The sequence below is a fragment of the Narcine bancroftii genome, unplaced genomic scaffold (genome assembly GCF_036971445.1).
Source record: "Narcine bancroftii isolate sNarBan1 unplaced genomic scaffold, sNarBan1.hap1 Scaffold_116, whole genome shotgun sequence".
Taxonomy (NCBI): domain Eukaryota; kingdom Metazoa; phylum Chordata; class Chondrichthyes; order Torpediniformes; family Narcinidae; genus Narcine; species Narcine bancroftii.
The window spans coordinates 860,726-883,110 of NW_027211851.1; the positions used below are offsets into that span (position 1 = coordinate 860,726).

General features: G+C 42.5%; 1 long non-coding RNA gene across 2 annotated transcripts in view; it reads left to right on the forward strand.

The window, feature by feature from the left end:
• The first annotated feature begins 685 nt into the window (after positions 1-685).
• The window catches only part of LOC138750314 (uncharacterized), a 36,408-nt gene continuing 14,708 nt past the window's right edge, over positions 686-22,385 (forward strand). The window contains exons 1-2 of one of the 2 annotated variants that reach the window (XR_011349254.1): positions 686-777; positions 1,698-1,800. This is a non-coding gene — a long non-coding RNA (uncharacterized lncRNA). The remainder of the gene's footprint in view (positions 778-1,697; positions 1,801-22,385) is intronic. The other variant, XR_011349253.1, reaches the window with a different exon arrangement.

The following is a 22,385-nucleotide window of genomic DNA, read 5'->3' on the forward strand; positions in this document are numbered from 1 at the left end:
AAAGTTTGAAAATCGATTTCTTTGTTGTTGGAAGAAAGGGAGATGACCTGACAACATTATGAGACGACACGGCAACATGGATCCAGAGAGGATAATGTTAAGCAGCCGAACACCGAGTGTCACAATTTCCCAATAACTGATCACCTGCTTGGACTTTAAGAAACATCTTCAATGAAAATGTAATATCCTTGGAATTCTCTCCCCTGTTGAAGATTCATTTGAAATTGGGATCCATGGACTTGTGATGAGTTTATTGCCGTATCCATTCGTAGAGGGATAACATGCATTCAACTTAGATGCAGATACTTTGAAAAAAGTAGCAGACATTAAATTGGAAGCGGTAATAAATATGAAGGAAAGATTGAGAATAAATAGTCTCCCTTGCAGTTGGGGTACAATGTATTGCTTGAGATCAGAGGAATCCTGGAGCCAAGACAAAGTGATCCTGTGTTTCCCAAGGATTTGATTGAGTTGTTGGGGTAGTTAAAGTGGAAGGGCCGAAAGGTCTCCTGCTCCATCCACTGCCTCTGTTTTCTGTCTTGCGATGCTGAATGGGTGCGCCTGTGTGTTCGCTCGCTCGCTCGCTGATTGGTTGCTTCAGTTGCGCGAGCCAATGGGTTGATTCGGTGAGGCCGCTATTGGATTGGACGCTGAACTCGGGTTGGATTGATGGGCGGAGTCGCGGGCTGATTGGCTCTTGCTGTGAGGAGGCGGGACGTTTGCGGTGGCGTCGTCTGCTCGGGGTCCGTCGCGTCGTCGCTGGTCCAACGGGACGAAGTTAGTGGCGGCGCCGGGACCTTCCTCAGCCGCGCGGTCCAGGGAAAACGGGCGACCGGCAGCCCTCCGGGCCCCACCCGGGAGCGGCCGGTACCGGCGGGGTGTTTGAGTGGAGCCGAGGCGTCGGTGCGAGGCCTGATGGCGCCGACAGGGCGAGGCCGGAGGCCGTGGGGTAACTGGCAGCGGGAAAGGGGCGGGGGAGGGGCAAGAAGAAGTTTGGAAGTCTGGTTGGCGCATGCGCGGTGGATTTGCGACTTGGAGTTGGGTTTGCGCATGTGCGGCTAATATGCACGTGCCGACTGACGGGCCACTCAGCAAAGCCACAAGTCGCGCATGCGCACTGAAATTAAGATGGCTTCCCCAACCGATGGACCCTGAGAAACTGAATCACAAAGTCAATCCGCACATTTTGGGTTTTACGTGTCCCGTGTCTCTGTTCCCCTTTGAAAATCATTTGATTTTAAAAATACACTCTAAGACTTCAGGGCTCCTCGCACGGGGGGGAAACTCCGACTTGCGTCCATTGTGGTATCTGACTGAACTTTTGGGTTCCATTGCGGTCGCAAGTCGGGAAGGACTTGGGGTCATTGGGTCGCTTAGGAAGGGATGGAAAACCAATCCATTTTTTTTTGCTTCCAAATGTTCATAGAATGTGTTTGATTCCATCCGTTGTTCCTGTTGTAGCATCACATTCTTCATAAAGTTAGATGTTATTATTTTAAAAGTTGTGTCTCTTGAACAATAATGCTCCAATCCTTCTGATCCTGACGTACCATGTGTTTAAAATGTAATGTTTCTCAGTTACCTGTCCGAATGGCTTAAAAATATAGGGACTTTGGTGTTAAAAATACAGGGTAAAGATTTCACCAATCCTTTTGAATTTATGATCTCTGGGATTTCTGGACATGTTTTCTATTTAGGTTGGTGTATCATGCAGACCTGTTTGGTTGCAGCAAGTAAGAAGTTATCGCCTTGTAGCATCTGCTGTGGCAGCGCTACCAAATAAAGAGACATCCACCCAAGGTGAGAGTAAACCAAAGACTGGCTTTACTGTTTTAAATTCCCCACATGTGCTCGCTGGCCCACCCACTTCTGGTGACGTACTCCCTGACTTCCCGATTTACGTCATTGTGTCATGGCGTCACTCTCCAGCTGTCTGCCTCTACGTGGAAGTGGAGGGCTCCTCAGCCCATACATGGTGCTAGGAGTGGGCTCCTTCTCGTCAGTGAAGGGGAGTCCGTGCCATCTTGGACTATCCGAGTGTGGCAGTGATTTGGCCTCTTATTGCTCACCTGGTCACTTGGCATGCTACAATCTCAGTGTTTATAAGCGGGAAATTCTTTCAATGTTTCATTCAACTTTATTACAGAATTCTTCCTAGATTATCTGTGTACCATTGAAGGTTATGGGTTTTCTTGAACAGGGATCATGATTTTACTCATAATTTGGTGAGCCAATGGATGGGACATTTTTTGCTCATGCCCCATGGGAATCGAAATAAAAATGTAGTGACAAAATTAGGAAGGTTTGTTGACCCTTCTTTTTAAGCAGGATGTCATGATGATGTTCATCTTGCATATGATTTGTCAGTTCTTAATGGCAGCTGCCATATTGGCATTGCAAGGAGAGATGGGAAATGGGTCAGGTCCTTGATGGTCCCAGTAATGCAATGTGGAAAGATGTCATGGGGCTGAATGTGGTTTAGGGAGGGAGAGGGTAGAGTATTAATTTTTAAGAAACGTATGTTGCCAGCCACCTATCAATATTTTTTATCAAATAGAAACTCCTGCTGGTAGAACCCATTTCCTACTTTGAACATTCCCAATGTCATTATCTAAGCAGATATTGTTCAATCTCACTTCTCCTTCTTCCAAGTTATCTGGATGCAAGCAATTCTTCTGCTGTGCACAGAATTAAACGTTTCTAAATTTCACCAGGTTTTGGTGCTCGAAAGGTAAATGTTTCCTGCTCAGGAAGGTTCTTGTAGGGTTTTTAGAGATTTGTTGTTCCAGGATTTCCACAACTGAGGTACCTTCATTAGTCACCTCAATGTCTGGCTGAAGAAACTTGCCCCATCAGGATTTTCCAGATGGTAACTTCTTTTTGCAAGCTATTACATAGTTCCATTCCTCTTATTCAAAACAACAGGAGTTCTTTCTTCTGCTCAAGCTGTTGTTAGATAAACAAAACCCACGTGTGACTTTCCTCTAAGCACCCTGCAGAAAAGTACTTGTAGCCATCCTGGCTCCATTTCCAAACAATGGTCATTCATTTTATGACATCAGTTCGACTAACACCAACTTGTGAATGTGAATAACTTTCTCCAGAGATCTTCAATATTTCTTCAGTCTTTCAAATAAAATGTTTTATAATATATGTGTGTGTATGTATGTAACCTACTCTAAATCTTACCAAAATCCCAAATATTACCAAATTCTCCAAATATATTTATCCATTACAATATCACGTAAGGTGCATTTAAGAGACTCTAAGACAGGTTTACATGGGTGAAAGAAAAACAGGGTTGTAGCGGACGCAATGCCACCGTCAGTTCACAGACTTACCTGACACGTCGCAGGCTAACAGTGCTGGACACCAAAGTACAGTGAGTGGATCAGATGAAGCCCCTGCCTAAAGGCACGGGGCACAAATGGCTGGTAGCTTTAACCTGCTGGTCCTCTGGACCAGGTGTTCACTAATGTTCTCATTGAGAGGCAGGGAATAAAAGGTCTGTATGTCTGCAATAAACCAGTCTTGAGTTGACTACCTTTGTATGTGTTTTCCTTTATTTAGTAGCATCTACCGCAGTAGCTGCTACAGGGTTTTTTTTTTGTTAGAAATATCAAGATCAACAAAACATCGTGGGTCAAAGGGCTTGTACCGTGCCGTAATATCTGTTATTTCTGTTATTGCTTGATTTGAATATCTGTTGTAAGCTCTGTGAGACTTCAATAATGTAGCAAATTTGGGCAGCAACATTGCAGTCAGAAATTTGTATCTCCTGGTTGACTTGAGTTTTTTACCTTTTCACACAATGCTTTATAGTTCTGGTCAGTAAGAAAATAAATATTGTGCATGTTGAATATGTCATTATGTCTGAAAGTAACACTGGAAAAGAGTCATTAACACCAAGGTAAATAGCACCCTGTAGTGGGTGGTGCAGTTTCCTGATGGGCACAAGTTATCCCTCAGTGGCTACAGTGATGTGAAACTGTGGGTAAATTATTTTGATTTATACATGGCAAAATTGGCTGTTATTTGTTCCAATTTCAGGTAGATGAGATTGCAAAGAGGGTAAGGATAGAAAATAGTTGGGGAACAAAACTGGGGCTTGCATTTGATGGTGTGAAAGTCAAAATGGAAACTCAGAATAGGCTAATCTGATTAAGCAAGCCACTGGCTCTTATACTTCCACCAGAAGTGAATTGAATTTTGAGGCATTTACGGTGGGTAATTTCAAAGTCTGTTGATTGTAAGAATAAATTAAGAGACCTTTTGCCCCTGGCTGTGCTGAAATATTGTTTTGTTTATTAACTAAATCTTTCTGAGAGGGAGAATAGACTGAAGCTACTTTACTACTCGTTGTTGATGAATCTTGCAGTAAGATCTTTCAACTAATTACAGACTCCTAATTCCTCCCCCTCCTCGGTCATTTTCTCCTGCAATCTACATCATTTACCACCATCGAGGGATTCTCATGCAGGGTAAAGTTTCACAATCACCTCCTCCAACCATGTCTGTTCTCTCTGTGGCAGGAAACCCAATGCAGAGTAAATGACAGATTGGCTGAGCACCTCCAATTTGATCACAATGGCCATCTTGGCTCATGGTCACAAGCCGTTTTAAATTCCATTCCATTCTCACACTGACCTTTGTCTTCTGCCTCCTCCATTGTCAGGGTGAGGTCAAATCCAGAGGAACCATCTCTTATTGCATTTGTGACTCGAGAGTATGCATATGGAATTTTCCAAAATCATGTAACCTGTCCACCACCTCCCCCCTCCACAGGTTTCACTCTCTCTCCTGCTGATTCACCAAGTTCCCCTCGTATTCTCCCTTCCAAACCGATAACTTTTAAATGTGGGCAGAGAAATGGCAGATGGAGTTTAATCTGGACAAGTGTCTTGCTCTTCGAGAGGACTTGTCATACTGTTGCATAGAGGGATCTTGGGGTACAAGCGTGAGCTCCTTGAAAGTGGCAACACAAGTGTAGGGTGTTAAAGAAAGTATTCTTCATTGAGCAGGGCATTAAGTATTAAATGTGATTAGGTCACATTTTGAGTATTTTCTGCAATTCTAGTTGCTGCATGACAAAAGGAATTCATCTGGGGTTTGCTTGGGATAGAGCATTGGGTCTGAGGAGAAGTTGGACAAATTTGGATACTTTTCTTTGGAGCATGGGAGGGTGAGAGATGACTTGGTTGAAATTTATCCAATTATTGTAGTCCTGGAGAAGACAGATTTCTTCTTTCCCGGCCCCCGTGGGAGATGTAAAAATACTACGATCCCTATATTGAACATGAGAGGGGAAAAGGAGACAAGTGAAGCAGGGTTTTGCACAATGCAGTGGGGATCTGGCCCACACTGCCAGGATAGTGGTGAAATCACCACGATTTAAGAGGCATGTGGTTGGGCACATGAACAAAAGGGAATGGGTGATGTGTATGGACCATGTGCTGACAGATGGAATTAATTTAAATGAGCATCATGGTCACCACAGACATTGTTCACCAAATGGCCTATTCCTGGGCTGCTCTGTTGGGTGATGATTCATCTCTTTTCAAGGATTGTTGCTGATGGGCAATATACTTTTCACAGAGGTCTATCTTCAATTCATGTATTTAGAACATTTCCATGAGTTAATTCCCCGTAGAAACAGCAGTTTATCATTCAAGCTGTGTAGCCACAGCAAAAATGCAAAGTTTGAAGGCCATCATTACTGAATCCATTTTAATCAGCCTTCACCTTGTACAATGTTCAGTTGAGAGAAGAAAATCAAAATGCAACTTTTAACCTCTAGGAAAGATGAATAATCCTCTGTACCACAGAATTATTGCTGAAAAAATATTTGGAAAATTTTGTGAATTCAGCTTCCAAAGAGGTGATGAAGAGGAACCACAACAAGAATTAAAAAAATTAAACCCAGAACATTTATTGGAAGACGTTCATCACAATAAACATGTTCAGGTTCAGTGATGATCGATTCTGGAATGGCATGTGGCAGTAATAAATGGAATGCAGGATAGATATATTCCAAGGAAAAATAAATTAATGATTTGGATTGTGATTTAAATGGTTTTGTGGCCAAATTTGCGGAGGTCACCAAGATAGGGGACAGAGTAGGAAGTGTAGAAACCGTAAAGTTGGAGAAGGATATAAACAGATTAGGAAACTGGGCAAAATGATGGCAGATGAGATTTAACACCGAGAAATGTACAGTTGTACATTTTGGCAGTGGAAATAAACAGGAAGCATACTATTTGGATGGGATGAAAATTCAGACCTTGGATGTGCAAAGGGACCTGGGTGTCCTTGTGCAAGGAAACCTAAAAGTTAATAACCAGGTGAAATTGGTCATGAAGAAAGCGAATGCTATGATGGCATTCATTTCAAGAGGAATGGTGTAGAAGAGTAAAGAGGTGTTGATGAGGCTCTATGGGGCACCGGTGAGACCTCATTTCAAGTACTGTGTGCAGTTTTGGGCCCCCTATGTGAGAAAGGATGTGATGTTGTTGGAGAGGGTGCAGAGGAGAATGACTAGGATGATTCCCAAAATGCAAAGGATAACGTACAAGGAGTGTTTGACAGCTTTTGGGTTGTATTCATTGGAGTACAGGAAATTAAAGAAGAAATCTCATGGAGGGATTTTGTGTATTGAAAGGTTTAGATAGGGTGGATGCGGGTAAGATGGTTCCCTTGGTGGGTGAATCGAGGACAAGAAAATTAGAGGTTATCCTATAAAACAGAGATTAGGAAGAACTTGTTTCGCCAGAGGGTCGTGGATCTGTGGAACCGCTGCCACATACAGTAGTGGAAGCCAGATCACTGAGTATTAAATCAAGAAATAGTTTTGTTTCAGTTTACGGAGCAGATTCGATGTTCCTTTGTCCTCATTTGGGAGAGATTATCGAAGGCAACTGAGAAAAATGGAACAATTCTAGGCAGTTGTTAGAATAGGTTATTAGTTTGGCATCTCTATGTAAAACTCCAAAACTATCTGTCACTTTGGAGCGGTGCCTGTCCCTCCAACTCCTGAGGAACATAGATTTGCTAATATGTCATGTGTTCATTCAGCTACAAATGATTCTCTTATTCAAATATGCCCAGAGGTCACTTGCATTTCATTTCAGCTTCACATCGTTTTGGGTGGGTTTTCAGTTGTAAATGTGGCCAGTTCCACTTTGGGAGAGAATTTCTTGTCACATTTTTCAGTGATGTATTTGTCAAAATGCCGTTGTGTGGACTGCAGCTCTTGAATGCAAGTGAGCTACATTTATTGTCCTTCCAATGCCATCTGCTGCCTGACAAGTCTTCAACCTGGCTCCTGCCCTTTCCAAGCCTTCCTCAAGTCTTTTCCTCGCCTCGTGTCCCCATCATAATGGTGTGCAGACATGCAATAAGCCACCATATAAAGGCAGGGTCTATGAGACGCAGGCTTGTAATACCCCGGATTATCTTAAAATGTCAAAATTGGAATGGCAAGAATTGTGCCTAGCCCACAGATCTGACAGCTGCTGGGCTTCACGATTGTATGTGGTTCTGAACAAACTAGAGATTGGCAGCCTTGCAGAGATGATCGTCCCCTGAACAATTCCACCATGCCTGACTGATACAATATTCCAAATTGACAAGACTTCTCAGCAAACCTCCATGGCAAATCTGCATTTGCCAAAATAGATCTAGAATGTGCTTACTATTATATTCCATTTGAGTATTTGGATGTCACAAAGACAGCAGTGATGCTCCCGTTCGGCATGTTTGTGTTTCTGAGAAAACCATTCGGTCTATGGAATGCAGCTCAGAAATTCCAGTGGGTCATGGACCACGAACTCACTGTCCATGGGTTTGTTTGGTGCTTGTGTTGATTGAGGAGATCTGGTTGTAAGTGTGGATGAAGAGGAGCACAAGAGCCACCTTATCTCATTGTTTCTAAGGCTTGAGGAATGTGGTACCGTGATCAATCCCAGGAAAGTGTTTCTGGTGTTTCTGATCTTGTATTTTTGGGAGCTAGAGTTATGCCACATGGTATTTTGCCTGATGAATGGAAAGTGGGTGAAATTTGAGAATTTCCTCCCTCTGTTACGTTTGGCCAGTTGTGATGGTTTTGAGGTATGAGGGATTTTTATTGCTGTTTCCTGGTGAATGCCACTACACCTCTTGCTGTACGACTCAAAGGATCTGATCTCTGCTTCAAAAAGACATTATCTTTGGGAGACCATCCTGTTTATGCTTTCCATGATGTGAACACTGTTCTGACATATGTCACTAAGGTTGTACATCAAATGCCCAAGATCTTGCTCTCTTACCACAGATGCATCTGACAGTGCTGTGGGACCAGTGTTCGAACAACGAGTCTGTGGGCAATTGGAATCTCCGGTGTTTTTTTTCAGCCAAGCGGTCACCGGCTCAGGCAAAGTATAGTACATTTGGGCAAGAACTCTGAGCTATCTATCTCGCAGTGAAACATTTCAGTTTTTTTTTAATTTATAGTTTTGTATACAGTACAATATAATACCAGAATCGTATCCAAATGATACATTGATCAAAATAGAATAACAAATAAATGGTTGTACTGTCCATAAAAGTGAGAAGAGAAGAAAAGTATAATGAAAAAAAAAACAGATCTAGGTTCAAAGCTCCTGTGATAACTATTTCCTCCCAAAAGGAAAGGCAGGACATTAAAAAAATATTAGAATTAAACCAACATGATAAGGTTCAACCATTAAGATTAATGAAAAGTGGTGGTGGGGTGGAGAAGTAAATACATTAGATATCCAAACCCATATCTAAATATGGTTTCCATATTTTGAATAATGTATCATACCCAGTTAATATTATACATCACCTTTGCTAAGGGAATACAATTTTGCATTTCCCCACAATCAATTTTAAGATGGGATTCAGATTTCCATGGAATTGCTATACATCTCCTGGCCACTGTCAATGCAACTTATAAAAATAATTAATTGTTCTTTGAGAAATTGAATTAGGCTTCCAAATCATATACATTTCCCAAAAGTAAATGCTCAGGTGTTGATGGTAAACATTATTATAATTTGTTCCAAAAACTTGCCCAGATCTTTCCAAAATGATGTCACCTTGAGACATGACCAAAGAGAATGTATAAACGTACCAATTTCTGTGCCACATCTAAGACATAAATTTGAAAAAATTGCAATAAATTAATTGATATAGCATTAAATATAATTGATGAATAAATTTGTAATTAACTAATCTATGAAAAACATTAATTACTGTCTCAACAAATGTCAGACAAGCAAAAAGGGTCAATTTCAGTTCCCAAATGCAATTCCCATCTTTCTTTTGATTTATTCAAGTCTGGGTTTGGAGATTCCTCTTGAAATAGTAGATACAATTTTGAAACAAATTTATTTGTAATTCTCTCATGAATCCAAATTTCCAATTCAATATTTCAGCTTTTTATTGGAAGGTCATTGTTACACAATTTGTACAGACCACCAGCCTCTTCTGCATTCTGAAAATAGAAGCACACATCTCTATTTGCACAGAGAGATTTGGCACTTGGAGTTCATCCTACAATTTTCATCGGACACACAGCATATCTGAGGAAAAGTGAATGCTGTGGCTGGTGCCCGATCCAGGCGCGACATTACATCCAACAATTGCCATCGATTTCACTGCCATGGCTCATGCACGGCACACTGATGCCGATTTCATCAGGTCAACTCTGGTCTCCATTTTCAAGATGTGACCCTGGATGAATCGGGTGAAAAGTTGGCCTGTGATTTTTTTTCCACCAACAGGAAGGACTCTGCCGTTTGTGTGGCAGCTATGAGGCAGGAGATTTTCTCTTCATAATCTATCTCTTCCTGGTAGAAGAGCATCAATCAAACTGGTTAAGGAAGATTTTATCTGGTTTCATGTTGAACAGAATGTTGGATTATGGGCAAGGACTCGCTTGCTGGTTCAATGGCCTAAAGTCTCCAGGCACATGAAATTCAAGCTGGGGGATTTTGTTGTTTTGGATTCCCATTTCCAGCACGTGCACCTTGTGGCTTGGAAGGTCCACTTCTGCCAACTCGGCAATGTACTTATCTGCTCACATGTGAGGACTGGACGACCAGGTAGCAGGATGAAATTCCTATCATCGGCATCTCTGCAGAGACAATTGTTTGGGCTTTTGTGGATCATTGGATTCCATCTTTTGGTGTTCTGGGCACTACTACAACAGATCAAAGGTTTCAGTTCGAGTCAGCATTGGTCCGAGCTCTCACTGATCCTCTGGGCACAACCTGAATTATCACTGAGCATTTCAGGCAAACAGCTTCTTTGAGCGTTTCCATTGACAATTGAAAGCAGGTGGTGATGCATCTCCATGGAGCGAACGTTTGGCCATGGTTCTCCTTTGCATGCCTACTGCTGTTAGGGCAGATCATGGATGTTTAGTGGTAGAGCTAGTCAATGGCTGTATGCTGACCTTGCCAGGTGAGTTTGTGAATCTGAGTCCAGGCACAGTGCTCAATGAACAGGTTAGTTATCTTGATTGTCTTCGAGAAAATGATTTGGCAGAGAATGATTCCAACTGAAACGGTATCTTCTTATGAACCAAAGTAGCAACACCTCGAGCTTTCGAATTAAATGGAGATGAAAAACATGTCCGACCCAATCTCTTTTCAATTTCATATGTTCTTTCTCAAACATATGAGTTTCTTGCAAAAAAGCAAGATCAACCTTCATTTTCTTTATATATGCCAATATTCACTTTCTTTCAATCGGATTATTGTCCTTTAACATTAAAGATCACAAAATTGAAATGAGCCATAACTTAATTTCCTCCTGAGATTGACACTTCACACAAGTAAATGCTCTTCACAAACCCCTCTTTTCAAAGAAGAAAATCCTGTAAAAAAAAAACCTACGAGTATAAGAGTCGGATCCCCCTCTGTGGACCAGGTGCAGCTAATACCACAAGTGGCAGATGACTTTAGAAGTAGTCGAGTCAACCACCACCCCCCAACTGAACATTAAAACCCATCAGTCATCCCAGTGATAACACCCACATTGAGCTTGAGCTTCATCTTCAACAACACTCACCAATTCTGATTCCAACTTCTTTTCCCCATACCCATACCAATCCTCGGACATTTTCCCCATTAATTCCTTCAAATCTGGGAAGGAATTCACAAAAGTTAATGCACCATAAGGACTCTCAAAACATTGAGACTGATCAGGCCCATAAAGTAAAGTAAACTTATACCCTTTCTTCCACAGAACTGCTTTGGCCAGATTAATCTCTTTCCGTCACTTAATAATCTCCTGACTTAAATCAGCATAAAATAAAACCATATTGCCTTGAACCATCGTAGGGCTTTGATCAAGGCGAGCTTTCTGAACCGCAAGCCGCAAAATCATTTCTCTATTCTGATATCGCAAACATCTTAAAAGAACCGCACTTGGCATTTGACCCGGAAAAGATTTTGTCCTTAACGCCCTCTGAGCCCGATCTAAAAAAACTCAACTCCCAACATCTCTGGAATCTATTTCCAAAAATAATTTTACAGGATTTGAATCTTCAATATCTTCCAGCAGACCAACTATCTTAATATTATTACGACAACTTTGATTTTCCAACGAATCAATGTTTTGTAACAAATCTCTCTTCTGGACATCCCAGCCTGTAAATAAATCTTCAATATGATCCATTCTCTCTGCATAATGGTCCACACGATCCTTACAGTCATTAAAAACTTCTTCTATCCTCTTAAATTGATCTTGTCCAGTGTCCACTGCTGTTAAACTCTTATTAATATCAACTTCAATAGATGTAATTTCTTCACACATACCAGCCATTTTTTTTCCTTCATACCAGCAAATTGATCATTTAAAGTTTCAAAACCTTAGTTCACAGAAGACATCATATTTTCATTTTGATGGATCAGTTCTGTAGAGGGGCCTTGAAGTCTGGGGAAGGTATCTGGTGAAACAACAGCTTTCATTGGAGAAGGAGATGTTCTTCAAGCCTCAGGCCTTCCTTCAGTGAGTCCAACTGCAGCAAGTAGTAAATCTTGCTCTTCTTCTTCTTGAACCTCTGAGTTGTCCTCCTCCACCTCTTCTCTTCCACATCATACCTGGCAGCCGGACTGTAGATCGGATCCAGAATTTCCTGCAAGTGAGAACATCTCCAGATGCTCCGCTGCATACAGGCAGTCCCCTTCCCGGTATCTAGAGCTCACATTCGGGCATTCACCCCCCACTCTCCTTAGTCAAGCCCGGCTCGTGTCGAATTCCTTACTAGCGCTCCTCCTGGCCCGGCCAAAAATCTTGGCGCCATCTTTCATCTCCGGATGTGCAGAGGATGCAAACATTTCTTCCAGCTGCTCCCGACTTGCACGTTGAGGCTTCGGATCCATGTCTAACGTGTCCTGAGGTTCCTTCTGGAAGGTCGGCCTTGCTTCTTCTGCACTTTTCACAGGTTGACAACCTAGGTTTTTTCTAAGTTGCTTGTAATGAAATGGTATTGTATGTACTGACCAGTACAGGCACGGGCTGGCAACCCCCCTCCTGATGACATCCTCTCCTGGATTCCTCCCTCGACTCCTCCACTGTGATCCAGGCCTTCACTTCCCTCACTTGGACCCGGGCCTGCAGTCTTGTGTGTAATAAAGCCTATCGTTCCCCTCAGTCTTTGTCTCTGTGATAATTGGGGCAACTGATCGTGCCCAACACTGTTTTTTTTCTTTCTTCATTTCCAGAATTCTACAGTAGAAAATTATTGTTCTAAACATTGATAAAGTCAAACGAGACATTACGGTTCGAGTATTGAACAGTTCAGTCAGGGAGAGGTGTCTTCGAACTTCTTTTTCCTACGCCATCTTGCCACGGGACTCCCCCTCAGCTGACTCCTTGAACACCATCCAATCCATGGACTCTAGGCAGACCTGCAGCTGTCTTCCCTCCCGTGACCACCTTCTGGTTGTCCTGATCTAGTAAGTGTTGTGAGCAATGTTAGGCCCCATTTCTAAGAGAGGATGTGATGGCCCAGACTTGTTTTACAAGAATGATCCTGGGGATGAGAGGAATAATGTTTGAGGAGCATTTGATGGTTCTGGGCCTGGACTCGCCCGAGTTTGTAAAGATGAGGCAGGACCTCATTGAAATCTGATGAATAGTGAAAGGGCTGGATAGAGAGGATTTTGCCAGTACTGGGAGAGTTTAGGACCAGTGGGTACAACCTCATAATAAAAGGATTTCTGCTTAAAACGGAGATGGAGAAATCTTTTCATCTAGAGCAGTGATTTTCAAACTCCTCCTCCACACCCTGGATCAAATTCCACTTAATCCCTTTGCCAGAAGTGCTCTGTTAGTAAGGAATTACTTAATGAGCTATGTGATTGGGGAAACAAAGTTTGAAAACCACTGTTTTAATCGTATGACATTGACTTGTTCTGTGCGTGGTTTCATAACTCCAGAGGAAATGGGCCAATGACAATTTATCTCAAGCAAAATCTTTCCTTCACAATTGGGTCGACTGCAGTCTTTCTCAGCCTTTTTTCCCATTCATATTCCACTTTAAGCAATCTCTTACTCATTTTTCGACACTCCAAGGAATAAAGTCCCAACCTGTTCAACCTTTCCCTGTAGCTCAACTCCTGAAGACCTGGCAGCGTCCAAGTAAATCTTCTCTGCACTCTATCAATCTTACTAATACCCTTCCTGTAGCTAGGTGACCAGAACTGCACACAATACTCCTAAGTGGGCCTCACCATCATCTTATCCAACCTCATCATAACTTCCCAACTCTTATTTTCAATATGTTAATTAATGAAGGCCAAGATGACAAAAGCTGTCTTTAGAACCCTGTCGTCCTGTGACACCACTTTCATGGAATTATGTAACTGTGTTTTATCTCTTGCTACCAATTTCTATAACTTGCTGTTCAATTTCATATCGTTGGCTTTTGGATTATTTTATTGTGTCCCTTGATCTAGAGAGTTCTGGCAGAGCAAAGGAATTTTGTTTTCTTTTGTCAGGTCAAATTTTGTCACATTGATCCAAAAACAAGTATTTTCACCATTCCTTCATTTCAGATTCTCTGCAGCTGTCGTATTGAACCTCACAGTGATGGCATCATGTTTGTCTTGTTTATCCTTTATCCCTCCATCCAGACAGATGTGTTGATCAATGAGTCGACTTCACTCATCCAGCAGCCAATTCTGCTGTTGGGCTTTTCATCCCACTTATTCAGTTTGTTATCTCTCCTCTTCTTTTTCTCAAAAAGAGAATCAGGTTTGTCTGATCATCTTCTTGAATCCCAGTGAAAGGTTATCAACCTGAAGGTTTTAAAGCCGATTATTTTTCCAGTAGATGGCTTGCCGAGTATTTCCAGCATTGAATTTTTATTTTACTGCCTTGGTGTATTACTGAGTGCTTTAAATAGTAGAAGAAATGTGGGTTGGGTTAAGTGGAGATGTCTTGATTATGGAGTGAATTTAGAAAAATAGACATAAAAGGGAAGGGAGCATGGAAATAGTTAATTCATCTTTTAAAATTGTTTTTTGAGCTATGATTGTTTTCTGATGTACGCGCAGTGTTCAGAATTAAAAATTTATTATGATGAACATGTCACAATATTTGTCATTTTGTGGCAACAATATAGGTGCAAATATTGCTATAAATTACATTTTTAAAAAAGAAATCTATTTGTGCAAAATGAAGAGTAAGTGAGAGAGTGACTGTGGTTCCTTGTCCATTCAGAAATCTGATGGCAGAGGGAGAGAAGCTGTGTTTGTACCATTGGGTGTTCGTCTTCAGGCTCCTGGACCTGTTTCCCTGGTGATAGCAGGGTGAAGAAAGCTTGGCCTGGGTGGTGAGGGTCCTTGAGGATAGAGGTTGTTTTCTTCAGACTCCGCCTCTTGGAAAAGTCCTTAATACGTGGGCCAAGGATGAAAGGGGAAAAGTTTAGTTGAAACATGAGGGGGAACTTCTCCACACAAGGTGGTGGGAGAGTGGAACAAGCTGCCAGCTGCATGAGGAAATATGAGCTCAATGTTAGCATTGAAGAATTTGGACAAGTTCAGGGATACGAGGGGGATGGAGGTCTCTGGACTGGATGCTCGTCAGTGAGACAAGGCAGAATAAGAGTTGTTTAGTGGGCGCACGAAAACATAAGACAGACAGCTGTGTACTCACCCATTTAATGGACTGTGCTTGGTGCAGCGTGCCGAGGAATGGCACGTTGATCTGTGGAGACTCCTGCCGGAAAGTGTGGGATACTCACGGGACTTTTTTTAAACTTGCCGGTAGCAAACACTTCATTATGTCCCACCTTGTCTCGTGGAGCCCGGCACATATAACCATATGACAATTTACAGCACAGAAACAAGCCATAACAGCCTTTCGAGTGCATGCCATTTCACATGAACCACTCCACTCCCTAACCATTCCCCAGCCCCTTCCCACACTCTGCCCATATCCTCCAACCCCCTCATATCCATGTACACATCCAACATTCTCTTCAATGACAGAAAGGACCCTGCCGCAACTATCTCTTCTGGAAGATCATTCCATTCTGCCACCACACTCTGAGTGAAGAAACATCCTCTAACATTTCTCCTGAAGTTTTACCCCCTTACACTTAACTCATGCCCTCTTGTTCCAGCCTCCCCTGCCCTCAGTGGAAAGAGTCTACTCATGTCTTGCCTATCTATTACCTTCATAATTTTAAATACCTCTATCATAACCCCCTTCAATTGTCCACGTTCAAATGAATAAAGTCGCTGTCTCCTTCATCTTCCTCTGTACCCTAGATGTTGTAAGTCAGGCAACATTTTTGTAAATCTTCTCTGCACATGGCCTCACCAATGCCTTAAACAGCTATACTCTAGTCTATGCTATGATTTATGAAGGCCAGCATGTCACATGCCTTCTTAACTACCGTGTCTACATGGGAAACCACTTTCAAGGAAATCTGTACCATAACTCAAGATCCCTCTGTTCCTCTGCCTTCCTCGATGCCCATCCCTGAACTTCATATGTCATATTAACATTATTTTTTCCGGAATGCAGCACCTCATACTTGTCAACATTAAATTCCATCTGCCATCTTTCAGTCCACTTTTCCAAACAAACCAAATCCTGTAATCCAAGAAAACCTTCCTCACATTCCACCAGTCCCCCTAATTTTGTATCGTCTGCATATTTGATTACCCAGTTAACCACCCCCTCATCCAAATCATGAAAATAAATGATAAACATCAGGGGACCCAGCACCAATCCCTGAGTCACACCGCTCGTCACAGGCTTCTATCCTCACAGACAGTTGTCCACCATGACTCTCTGCTGTCTGTTTTACAGCCACCTCTGACCCATCTCACTATCTATTAATCCCTAGTCACTGAACCTTCCTAACTAACTTTACATGCGGAACCTTATCAAAAGCCTTACTAAAATTCAAATAGATATCGTCAGCCACCCTACCTTCAGCCACTTGCCTTGTCACCTCTTCAAAACATTCAACAAGATTCATTAAAATGATTTTCTCTTCATAAACCCATTCTGGATGCCCCTGATCATTCCCTGCCTATCCAGATATTTGTACATACTATCTCTGAGAATACCCTCCATAACTTTTGCCACCACCAAAGTAAAACTTACTGGCCGATAAATACTTGGCCTGCACCTTCTGCTTTTTTTAAACAGTGGAACAACATTTGCAACCCTCCAATCCCGCGACACCACACCCTTCTCCAGTGATGTTTGAAACATCACTGTCAGAGCCCCGGCTATTTGCTCCCTGACCTCCCTTAATGTCCTGGGGAAAATCCCATCAGGACCAGGAGACATCCAACTCTATTGACCCTAGAAGCTCCAAATCCCTCTCTTTACTAATCCCTATCCTTTCCATAACTAAGCCATTCACCTCATTTATCTCACATAGTCCAGTGTCCCTTTTGCTCGTGAATACAGAAAAGAAAAAAAATTGTTCAATATCTCCCCCATCTCATACAGCTTCTCACTTACACATAGTCCACCGTTCCCATTTTCCAGTGGACGGACTCTATCCTTAACCCTCTTTGTACTGTTCTCGTATCTGTAAAAACCCGAAGGACTCACTTTCACCTTATTAGCTATGGATACTTCATACCTTCTTTTTGCCTTTCTAATTTCCCTCTTGAGGTTCTTTCTTCAATATAAGTAAGGATCATAAATCTCATCAATCTTTTGTTTCTTATATTGAGCATGGGCCTCCCTCTTATCCCGAATCATTCATAATTTTTCTAGAAATCCACAGCTCCCTTGAACTTATAATCTTACATTTCAGCCGATCTGGAACAAAATGATCCTGTACTCTCAAAATCTCACCTTTAAATACCCTCCAATTTTCCTGTTCATCATTTCCAGCTAAAAGATCAGCCCACACAACTCTTTGCAAATCTCTTCTCATTTCTTCAAATCTGGCCTTCCCCCACTCGAAGACCTTTGAGTTCAGACATGACCTATCCCTTTCCATAATTAAGCTAAATCTAATTAACCCATGATCACTGGATCTGAAGTTCTTCCCAATGCTCACCTCCGCCACCTGCCCCATTTCATTCCCTAACCACAGATCAAACACTGCCCCCCATCTCGTGGGCATCTCCACATACTGCTGCAAAAAGCAGTCCTGAACACGTTGTCTAAACTCTAAGCCATGCTGACCTCTCACTGACTGTGTTTCCCAATCGATGTTAGGACTTCACTTGCCTCCTTTCCAGACCCATCAACCAAGGATGAAACTTAGTTTTGTCTTGTGTCATAATGGCAGAGGACATGAAATTCTGGTACATAGTAGGTGCATTGGATGCTGCTAAAGCATGTCGTAGAAGAGAATTTGTTGCTAATCCCCTGGCAGAAAACCAGTACACGAGGCGTCGCGCAATTGGTCTGCACATGTACCTCATGCCAGACTGCCAAAATTCAACGGCACACTAAGGCACTTCTTCAACCTTTCCCAGTGGTACACACGTGGTTGGAACATGTGCATGAGGATCTGCTCGGACCATTGCCAAAATCTCAAAACTTGAGATACATTCTAACAGTCGTAGAACGTTTCACACGCTGGCCAGAAGCCATCTCGTTTCCATCTTGTGACACTGAGACAAGGGCTATAGCATTCATCATTAATTGGATGGCTAGATTTGGTTTCCCGACCCACATTGCATCAGACCACGCACCACAATTCACCCACAGTCCAACGGCCTTGTGGAACGTTTCCATCGGCAACTGAAGGCCCTACTCTCCGGACACAATATAGTCGATGAATTGCCATGGGTTCTATTGGGAGTGTGCACGGCTCCAAATGAAGATGTCTGCATTGTCCGCAGAGATGGTTTATGGTACGGTCCTTACAGTTTCATGGGACATTCATTTCACACCAACTCTGATCTGAACGTCCTTCAGCAGCTTCGACATGGTGTTGTGATCAGCAAATCTTTTCCTACCCACTGGTATGGTTCCCCTAAACAGAATGTGCCCCCAAAACTCCTGGACACTGATTATGTTTTTGTGCACAGATAGGTCCCAGGAGCGCCATTACAATGACCGTATGAGAGCCCTTTCCTTGTGATGAAGAAGGATGGGGTTGTGTATACTTTGGACATTGGGGGGCATTCACAGCTGTTTAGTGTGGACAGATGCAAGCCTGCCCATGTGGATCCAGAAATAATTTTACAGGATCTGAATCATCAATATCTTCCGGCAGACAAACTATCTTAATATTATTACGAGAACTTTGATTTTCCAACGAATCAATGTTTTTTAACAAATCTCTCTTCTGGACATCTCAGCCTGTAAACAAATTGTCAATATGATCCATTCTCTCCGCATAATGGTCCACACGGTCCTTACAGTCAATAAAAATGTCTTCTATCTTCTTAAATTGATCTTGTCCAGTGTCCACTGCTGTTAAACTCTTATTAATATCAACTTGAATAGATGTAATTTCTTCACACATACCAGCCATTTATTTCCTCCATAACAGCAAATTGATCATTTAAAGTTTCACAACCTTAGTTCACAGAAGACATCATCTTTTCATTTTGTTGGATCAGTTCTGTAGACATGAGGTTGACTTCCATCCCTGTTACATGTGCCTTGAAGTCTGGGGAAGGTATCTGGTGAAACAACAGCTTTCATTGGAGAAGGAGATGTTCTTAAAGCCTTAGGCCTCCCTTCATTGAGTCCAACTGCAGCAAGTAGTAAATCTTGCTCTTCTTCTTCTTGAACTTCTGAGTTGTCCTCCTCCACCTCTTCTCTTCCACCTCCTACCTGGCAGCCGGACTATGGATCGGATCCAGAAATTCTTTCAAGTGAGAACATCTTCAGATGCGCCACTGCATACAGACAGTCCCCTACCTGGTAACTCATGCTTGCATTTTGGCACTCACGCCCAACTCTCCTTAGTCAAGCCTGGCTCGTGTCGAATTCCACACTTTTGCTCCTCCTGGATCGGCCAAAGATCTCGGTGCTATCTTTCATCTCCAGATGTGCAGAGGATGTAGATATTTCTTCCAGCTGGTCCTGACTTGCACGTTGAGGCTTCAGATTCATTTCTAACTGGTCTCGAGGTTCCTTCTGGAAGGTCGGCCTTGCTTCTTCTGTACTTTTCACAGGTTGACAACCTAGTTTTTTTCTAAGTTGCTTGTTATGATATGGTATTGTATGTACTGACCACAACAGGCATGGGCTGCCCCCCCCTCCTGATGTCATCCTCTCCTAGACTCCTCCCCTGTGACCCAGGCCATAAAGGTCAAGCCACCTCTTCCTTCCCTTCACTTCCCTCACTTGGACAGGGGCCTGCAGTCTTGTGTGTAATAAAGCCTATCATTCCCCTCAGTCTTTGTCTCTGTGATTATTGGGCCAACTGGTCGTGCCCAACACTGCTTTTTTCTTTTCTTCATTTCCAGAATCCTATTGTAGTAAATTTCTGTTCAAAACATTGATAAAGTCAAAAAAGTCACTACAGTTCGAGTATTGAACAGTTCAGTCAGGGAGAGGTGACTTCTCACGTCTTTTATCAACGCCATCTTGCCACCACCCGACCCCCCCCCCCCCTCAGCTGACTCCTTGAACACCATCCAATCCACGGACTCTAGGCACTCCTGCAGCTGTCTTCCCTCCCGTGACCACCTTCTGGTTGTCCTGATCTCGTAAGTGTTGTGAGCAATTTTAGGCCCCATTTCTAAGAGAGGATGTGATGGTCCAAAGGTGGTTTACAAGAATGATCCTGGGGATGAGAGGAATAATGTTTGAGGAGCATTTGATGATTCTGGGCCTATACTCACCTGAGTTTAGAAGGATGAGGCAGGACCTCATTGAAATCTGATGACTAGTGAAAGGGCTGGATAGAGAAGACTTTGCCAGTCGTGCGAGAGTTTAGGACCAGTGGGCACAACCTCAGAATAAAAGGATATCTGCTGAAAAAGGAGATGGAGAAACCTTTTCATCTGGAGCAGTGATTTTCAAACTCCTCCTCCACACCCCCACCCCCACCCCCCGGATCATATTCCACTTAATCCCTGTGCCAGAAGTGCTCTGTTAGTAAGGGATTACTTAAGGTGGAATGTGATTGGAAAGAAAAAGTTTGAAAACCACTGTTTTAATTGTACCTCATTGACTTGTTCTGTGCGTGGTTTCATAACTCAAGAGGAAATAGACCAATGACAATTTTTCTCAAGCAAAATATTTCCTTCACAATTGGGTCCACTGCAGTCTTTCTCAGCCTTTTTTCCCATTCATATTCCACTTTAAGCAATCTCTTACTCATTTTTCAACACTCCAAGGAATAAAGTCCCAACCTGTTCAACCTTTCCCTGTAGCTCAACTCCTGAAGATCTGGCAGCTTCCTAGTAAATCTTCTCTGCACTCTTTCAATCTTACTAATACCCTTCCTGTAGCTAGGTGACCAGAACTGCACACAATACTCCTAAGTGGGCCTCACCATCATCTTATCCAACCTCATCATAACTTCCCAACTCTTATTTTCAATATGTTAATTAATGAAGGCCAAGATGACAAAAGCTGTCTTTAGAACCCGGTCGTCCTGTGACACCACTTTCATGGAATTATGTAACAGTGTTTTATCTCTTGCTGCCGATTTGCGTAACTTGGCTGTTCAATTTCATAATGTTGGCTTCTGGACTATTTTATTGTGCCCCTTGATCTAGAGAGTTCTGGCAGAGCAAAACAATGTTGTTTTCTTTTGTCAGGTCAAATTTTGTCACATTGATCCAAAAACAAATATTTTCACCATTCCTTCATTTCAGATTCTCTGCAGCTGTCGTATTGTACCTCACAGTGACAGCATCGTGTTTGTCTTGTTTATCCTTTACCCCTCCATCCAGACAGATGTGTTGATCAATGAGTGGACTCCACTCATCCAGCATCACTGCCATTTCTGCTGCTCGGGCTTTTCATCCCATGTAATCAATTTGTTATTTCCCTCTCTTCTTTTTCTCAGCAAAGAGAATCAGGTTTATTTGATCATCTTTCTGAATCCCAGTGAAAGGTTATCGACCTGAAGGTTTTAACTCCGATTATTTTTCAAGTAGATAACCTGCTGAGTATTTCCAGCATTGAGCTTTTATTTTACTGCCTTGGTGTATTACTGAGTGCTTTGAATGGGAGAAGAAATGTGGTTTGTGTTAAGTAAAGATGTCTAGATTATGGGGTGGATTTAGAAAAATAGATGTAAAAGTGGAGGGTTCATGGAAATAGTTAATACATCTTTTCGATTTTTGGAGTCTCCTGCCGGAATGCGTGGGATAATCACGGGGCTTAATTCAAACCCGCTGGCAGCAAACTCTTAATGATGTCCCACCTTGTCCCGTGGAGCCCAGCACATATAACCAAATGACAGTTTACAGCACAGAAACAGGTCATATTGGCCTTTCAAGTCTGTGCCAGTTCACATGAACAACTCCACTAGTTTTCCCCTCCAACACTCTGGCCATATCCCTCCAACACCCTCATATCAATGTACACATCCAACCTTCTCTTAAATGACAGAAAGGACCCTGCCGCAATTATCTCTTCTGGAAGATCATTCCATTCTGCCACCACTCTCTCAGTGAAGAAGCATCCTCTAACATTCCTCCTGAAGTTTTGCACCCTTACCTTGAACTCATGCCCTCTTGTTCCAACCTCCCCTGCCCTCAGGGGAAAGAGTCTACTCACGTCCAGTCTATCTATTCCTTTCATAATTTGAATACCTCTATCATAACCCCCTTCATCCGTCTACGTTTGAATGAATAAAGTCGCTGTCTCCTTAATCTTTCTCTGTACTCTAGATGTTGTAAGACACGTAACATTTTTGTAAATTTTTTCTGCACCCTCTCCACGTTACCTATTTTATTCCTATATTTGGAGAC